This window comes from Rhea americana, unplaced genomic scaffold (assembly GCF_003343005.1).
Source record: "Rhea americana isolate MKP2758 unplaced genomic scaffold, rheAme1 scaffold_311, whole genome shotgun sequence".
In the NCBI taxonomy this organism is placed as follows: Eukaryota; Metazoa; Chordata; class Aves; order Rheiformes; family Rheidae; genus Rhea; species Rhea americana.
In genome coordinates, this window is record NW_028186437.1 from 769,266 (window position 1) to 776,504 (window position 7,239).

The 7,239-nt window shown below is 48.9% G+C and overlaps 1 protein-coding gene across 1 annotated transcript in view; it reads left to right on the plus strand.

The window, feature by feature from the left end:
- The first annotated feature begins 5,877 nt into the window (after nucleotides 1–5,877).
- The window catches only part of KIAA0513 (KIAA0513 ortholog), a 24,982-nt gene continuing 23,620 nt past the window's right edge, over nucleotides 5,878–7,239 (plus strand). The window contains exon 1 of the mRNA XM_085310153.1: nucleotides 5,878–5,960. The gene's annotated coding sequence lies outside the window, so the exon portion shown is untranslated. The remainder of the gene's footprint in view (nucleotides 5,961–7,239) is intronic.

Consider the following 7,239-nt stretch of genomic DNA (forward strand, 5'->3'; position numbering starts at 1 on the left):
AAAAAAAAAAAAAAAAAAAAAGGCTGCCCTAGCTGAAACAAGTCCATATGCAGCCTGATGACTTCTGCCTGCAATGGGTGGCAGAAACTGTCAGCTGTCACTGGTGCTGATATGACCCCAGTGACATGTCATTCTTGTGTTAGGTTGCCTTGCACAGTCTGAAGGAGCATCGAGGGATTCTCTTAATGTTGCTGTGGCTTGTTCTGGCGTCTTTTACGGTTGGTGCTTACAGGTGGGTGATGCTGATCAGCTCGCAAGACCCTTCTATCCCCTTCCCAGTCTTGCTGCGGCTTTGCCCCAGACAATGGCAACTCGCACATAAGGTTCCCGTGCTTAATTTCTTCCCGTGAGACCTGTGTTGTGTGTRGTGGATCTTAGCTCCCGTCAGAAGTCTGGGTGACAGGGCAGGGAGCCGTTTTCCTATGGACTCTGATGAGCAGCAGGAAAGCCTTGGCCAGTGCTAACCACCAACTGTGAATTGTGCCATGAACCATCTCAACATTCGCATCCATACGTTTTGTTGTTAAGCCTGAGTAGGAAGAGATACTTGTGCAGAGAGGAGAGAGCAGTTTGTAAGGCAAGTCTTGGCTGTAGGCAAAATGTGTCACTTGTCCCAGTTGCTCTCTGGCAATGATGAGYTCTGGAGAGTCTTCTCTTCCAGCCCCCAGCAGCTCCTCTGCAAGGATCAACTTGTCTAACAAAACTGCCTTTGCATCTTCTGCAGGCCTTGGTGTGTGAATGGCTGTGCTCGTGTCATGCCGGGGAGGATTTGGGCCCCTTCCACAGAGATGTTCACGTCACTGCCTGGTTTCACTGACTGCGAGAAGCTTTTGTTTTCACTCTCACAAGGGTTTTTGCCATCTCTGGCTCTCAAGCATTCCCTGAAGCTGTGTGAGAACCAAGTCTCCAGTAGAGATTTTGAGCAGAAGGTTATGTCACTTACAGGATTCATTCCTGTCTCTTTGGATAGAGGTTTCTCAAACCTCTGGGAATTTGAAGGTGATTTGGGGCACTTTTTTCTTTCCTTCGTACTGCTTTGTCAGTAGTGGAAAACCTGCCTATGTCGGAGGAGAGGATCTGAAGGGCTGTTACCTTCCTGGTGAATGAGCTATAAAAAATTATTTCTGAGCAGCCTGTTAGATGTGTCTCTGTGTCAGCRGAGGGAAGAGTTACCTTGGGTCTCACCCCATCATACAGGCCTGGGAGAGCTGCTGGAGGCAAAGAGAGACAGTGGCAGTTCTCTGATCGTTGACTTACGGGCAGAGAGGTGACCTGAGGCTTTTTCCTTTCATGTCCCAGTCACCTGGAAAAAAAAATCCTGAAGTTTTGTGTAACTATCTTAACAGTTTTTGCTTTTCTCTTTTAAAATAAGGTTGAAAATCCAGTCTATTGAACGCACTAAAAGCACTTGATCCGAGCCCTGAGTCACTCTCTCAAGTACAGACACTGACTCTGTAGTCAGTCTCCTCCCTGCAACTTGCTTTGTCTGGTTGGCTGAGTGTGTAAAGGCAGCGTAAGCGTGATTCACTAACGTGTCATAAAATGATTTTAGAAGCTGTAACCTGCTGCTTTAGTTGCCCTTTATGACAGGAGTCTGCTGGCAAGTGCAAACCCACGGAGAGCAGAAGGCGGGAGTGTTGCGTGCRGTGTTGATTAGAGGTCTGCTTAGGCGCTTGTGCGAGATCCTCTTGGTTGGCTGTTGGCGCTTGTTGTGCATCTGCTGTTCTCCAGGCTGGGGCAGTTCCTCTGCTCGTGGCTTGTCACTTCCAGACCTTTTCAGTCGCAGTGTTAAGTCTCTTCTGAGACACGGCTGGCTGGAGAGAAGGGCTGCAGGCTGCGCAGAAGGGCTGGTYGTGCTGCAGTAGCTTTTCACAGATCAGCTTTGCCCTTGTAGAAGCTTCCTTTTATTTATAGTGTACCTGATTGGCCTCAAAATGTCAGAATGTACTAGTCCCAATTAGAGGCCAAACTGCTGGTACATCGTGGCTTTATTCTGTCTAGAGCAAAGACAGCAAAAATAGCAAATTCTTATTAATGCTCCTCCTTTTTCCTCTCGTCTCACCTTCCACTCCTCAAAGCCTGGTAGGCTTTTGTGGCATTTCAGAAGAAAAATCCCTCTGATTTGGCTTGCTGAATGAGGAAAGTTGGCAAGACAGCAAAGCTAGAGAGATGGACGCAGTGCTCTGGGCGCTCTGTGCCTATATTGGGTCCTTTGTGCCTGGTTACATCAGTGCTTACAGGGAGAGGCAGAATAAGGCCATGAGGAGAACTAGCTTGTACCTCTGAAGGCTTTGAGAAATGGGAGCGAACAAGAGGAGGATTTTGTGTGTTGGCAGTTGCTGAGCTGGGCAGAATTAGCAGTGCCACCAGATTTCTTGGAAGGCTGTTCAGATCCAAGCCTTGGCATTGCCAGTCAAGGCCAAGGGGGATCTGACCACAGCCCTGCTTCTGCCTCCCCTGTAGGTACTTGTAGGAAGTGGTGGTGGTAGTGCAGTGTTTTGCTTTACTTGTTTGTGTTTGGCGCAGGCTTTACCACCTCTCTGCCCAGGAYATTTTGGTGTGTACTCTCTTTCCTGAACCCACGTTGTCAGCTTTCTGGGATATTTCTCTTGAGTTGTGGATGGGGATAATGTGTGGTACAGTCTTGCAGATGGTAGTAAGTGTCCGACTGCCGATGATATGACATTGGTCACCTTCTGTAGATTACCTTGGGGACAGTTAGCATATTCCTTGATCCCAGTATCAGGGAAGATGGAAAAGAGCTTGTCAGTGGTAGGGAGTACTGGAAGACCTGAATGGGGGCTTAATTCTAGCTCAGGAGCTGTAAGCAAGTGACTTAGATGCTCAGGCTATGTTGTGCTCCTAGATCGTGCTTTCTGCATGTCAAAACACATGGATTCAGCCAGCTGGGAAACAGAAGCATCAAAGATCCTCATCCAACTGGTTTGTTTATTTGTGTTGGGCCTGATTTCATAGCTATAAATGTGCTGTGATCAGGCTTTGTTGCTAAAGAAGACTTGCTGCAGTCCACAGAGACTTGTCAGCTTCTTTTTTTGACTGAGGAGGTGGAGGGACAGGATTATTTGTAATCTTGGGTGTCAGCTTTCCTCTGTAGCAACTGTTGAATCTGGAGYAAATGGTGTAGTACTGCTGCGGCTGTCCTGGAATGGGAGAATAAAGGTCGGACTGCAATTAATTAGGAAACTAGTACTAGGGAGAAAAGAAATTCGTGCTTGGAGATGCAAACTCCCAGAAAAAAATGTAGCTGGCTCAATGTTTACTTTTACAAAAGAGTAACTTTTTATTGTTTTTTATTAATTTTAAGACTAGTGGAACGTAATAAGAGTGTTGGATGTTGTTCAGAAATGGATTGTATAATCTCAGCTTGTTAGTTTAGGAAATGATAATATATTAACTTTGTCCTGTAGCTGGTTGCTCACATGGCCAATAATCTTCTGTTGTGTTCAGCTGCCAAAGGATTGCATGCTGGCCTTCACGATGCGGGCCAGACGGACAACGTAACTTACCAGTTGGACAGTGAAATATTTGAGATACATGTGATCAGGCTGTGGAGTGGAAGATAAGTTATCAAAATGTGAGTGCCACTGGCTTTTTCTGAGCTAAGTTAAAATGTATGTTTCTGGGTTTTGTTTGGGTTGTGGTCTCTCTCTCTAATTTTTGAGGAAAAGAGCACTCAGCTCAACTGTGTTTATTGGTTTAATTAAAAGCAACCTGCACTTTTTTAATTGATTAATACCCTTATGTTCCCCATAGCAGGTGTACCCTATTTTTGTGTGTAATTTGCACTAACCACTTTAACATGGCACTGACTGACTAATCTGGGTATTTCCAGCAGGCTTTGAGTGTAAATAAGTTGTACTTTATTTTCATTGTTATTAAAAATGAAGATGAGACACCAGATCTCTGCTTCTTACAGAGGGTAGCACGGAGGTGGAGGGTGAACTTTTCTCTCTGAAATGCCATTTGACATTGAACACCTCAGTTTAATGCCACAAACATCAATGTGGAACATGATAATTGTAGTTTAAACAACTTGACCTCCCGTCTGTTCCCCCACCTGAGGGACAGAGTTTTGTCCCTTTATTTGCGGGTTTGCAGGGAATGACCTGGCTCTATAAAAGCCAGATGTGACTCGGCAACACTTGGCCTACTGCGTCCCAGGTATCAGTAAACTGAGCAAAGTTTGTGTGTTACTTTTCCACCTGATCATTGTTACCCAAGGAGCCTTTTCCAATTTCAAATAATAAAAATGAAAGTTTTGTGAACTTAACCTCTGTTTATTTCTTTTTCTTTTCCAAAGAAAAGTGGCAGGTAACATTCCACCCTCCTGATGTGCAGCAGCCAGTCTTCCATCTTCTGATAAGAACTAATTCTCCCTTGTTCTTGTACTCAGTGAGCAGTAGAACTGTTTTCCTACAGACATGAGACACACATCCCCACAACTCACATGCTGCAAAACCCCAACTCTCCCCTGATCCGTTTTGTCCGTTCTTCCCCAGGCACCTACCACGCGCAGCTCCCGCCCTGGGGTGCGCGGTGCCCTGCTCTCCCGCAACCACGTGCTGCTGCTTGTGGAGCCAGCAGCACACGCCGGGCCGGCTCCGAGCCGTGTCCGCTCACTGTCGGCCACGTCTTGGCCCTGCAGAGGTAGTGACCTRAGCCCTGCTTAAATCTTTCTGCCCTCCCAGGTAACTCTGCTTCTGAAATGAAGGACGTGGCAATTCTGAAACTCATATTTTGTTCTACTTGGGCTGAAAGAAATCAGCTTGCCCAAACCTAGTGGGAGGGATGGGGATGAGGAGGGGGGAGGCAGGCAGCAGGRTGGTGCAAGCCCCTTTCTTTATGGAAACAGGCTGAGAATCATCTGTATTTATTATCCCTTTTTCCTCATTTGGTTCCCTCCTGCCTCGACCTATTAGAGAAATCATAGACCTCACTCAGACTTGAGTTTTTCTGGATGAGTGAGTATGTTGAAATTGGAGAAGTTGGATTTACCGTTGTGGCTTGGGCTCAGCTGCCACCGAGGAGTCATTTGTCCTTGCACAGCAGGTCTTGTGGCTGGTTGTGTGCCAGGACATACAGAGGAGTCCCGAGTTCAGTGTGAATGGCTGGGCCAAGGTAAACCCGAGTCCTGCCTTCAGTAGCTTTATTGGACTGGATGTTGYACTTCCAGTTATGCAAGCCAGTTCTGCCAGTAACAGTTTGTTGGCAGATTATTATTTTTGAGAGCAAACCTTGGACACTGAGCACTCCAGCTACTGACTCTCAAAGTTCACATGCGAACAGAAAATGGCTCTGCCTTCTCAATGCCAGTAGTTGATCAAGGCCAGAGCACACTGTTCCAGGTCCTTGAGAGCAATGATCTGTGAATGGGAGACCTCTTTAGTTGTTCTGTGTTTACCACCAGTGCCTTCCCCTAATTTCATAGGTGTTAACTTTCTGGTGCAGCAAGACCCCTCTGACTCCATCCCTTCACCCTTTATGTGAAGTGTGATCATGCAATCCTTCAGGCCTTAATTGCTTAGCAGAGGAAAGCAATCAGTAAAACATGTATAATAAGCATGCGGTAACTCCTACCATATGTTTGGCCTTTGAGGAGTGCAARTGTAGTTTCTCAAGTGGTAGTATTTCTGAATACCAGCCACATGCAGCTCCCAAATGCTGGCTTGCTGTCTTGCAACCCTCCCTCGGCTTCCAAAGAAACCGAGTGCTCAGTGTTTTGAACGTTTGCTCCTGGGCAGCTTAACGCCTCCGGGAGAGGAACAGGGCAGCTTGCGCCTGTCTGGGGTAGCTGAGGGCAAAGTCCTGTTCAACTCCTTTACCGAAGACTTCGGCTGAGAACTGAGGAGTTATCTTTGACCTGGCAGCAATATTCCTCAACAGATGGGTTCATCTCCTCAGACTTGGTGATGGATGAGCTGCTTTTTCTGTCTGCCAGGGTAGGTGAAGGTTCYGAGTGCCACAGCCGTTAACGGCAGAGTGGGGAGGGAGTTCTGCCCGCGGTCCTTAACTTAGAAACTGAGGAAGAGGTTGCATGAATTTGCCCCTCTTGCTGTGGRAAGAGAGTTGCTCTAACCAGACACCTTCCACGCTGGCTTGGGGACTGCATTTGCAGCCTTTCGTGGTCTCCTTAGGGCTGGGTCTCCACTGGAGAGGCCAGCTGTACCATTTGTGGTCCGGCTTGTTTCTGAAAACTACAGTGCAATTGCTTTGGTGCTTGAACGAGGAATCGGAGATCTGTCAGTCCTGCCTGCGAAGGAAGGTGGGTTTCCCCTGCATTTCTCTTCTTCGCAGTACTTTGGCCTGCTGCCTAGTGTATATTTTGGGGGGGCTGTTGGAGAGACATGCTGGCTGGTAGATCTGGAGCCCCTGTGCTGGTTGACCTGCCTGGCAATCAAAATCAGTTTGGTCCGTGCGTTGTGTGAACTTGCCCTAGAGTATTGGCACCCTTGAGCTGTGTGAAGCGCTGTCGTTCGCTCCGTCACGGTCCTTATCTCCCCACTCCTTCAGGACCAGGCTGCAGTGGAGGCTTTGAGTGACTATTGCTTGGGAAGGTTTGAGGTTTTTCACTTTTTCCAAGGGGAATAAAGACTAGGAGCCTCTTCCGTAGTTCCCAGCTCGGCTGGGTACCGTTTATCTGATACACAGCTCCACAGCTGGTCATTGGCCATGTGTTGCGTCCTGACAGCCGAACCCTTTCGCTCCTGCGAGAGACGAGAGGGGGGCATCATCCAGCCCCCCCGTGACGCGGGAGGAACGCTTGGTGCAGGTCCTTGGGGAACGTCACGCTGCCCAAACGTGGGTCTGCCCTCCCTTTGCATCGCTGCCCGGGGCGCAGGCTGGGAGGAGGGCGAGGAGTTTGCTGTGTGCCGCGTTTGCTCTGCTCCCAGGAAGACTTTATTTTTCCTGCTTTTTCTAATGCAAAAGGTTAATTAGTGGCAAGCTTTACAGAGCTAATTAAAGATAAATGAGATTTTTCTTTGGTTCCTTGGACTTGTCAGCCTGCCGCTTGCAGGCAGCCATCCCCTGCGTGCGCGTCAGAGCCGTGGCCTCGTCCCTCCGCGCGCGGCCCGCTCGCTCGCCGCGCCCCGACTCGCCCCGGCTCCGCCGCTGGCTCCGGGGCGCTGGTGTCCCCGAGGGCCCCTGGACGCCCCCGGCAGCCGCCCGCTCCGGGGCTTCTCGCTCCGCGCCCGCGGCCGGGGGCGCCGTGGCGCGTCG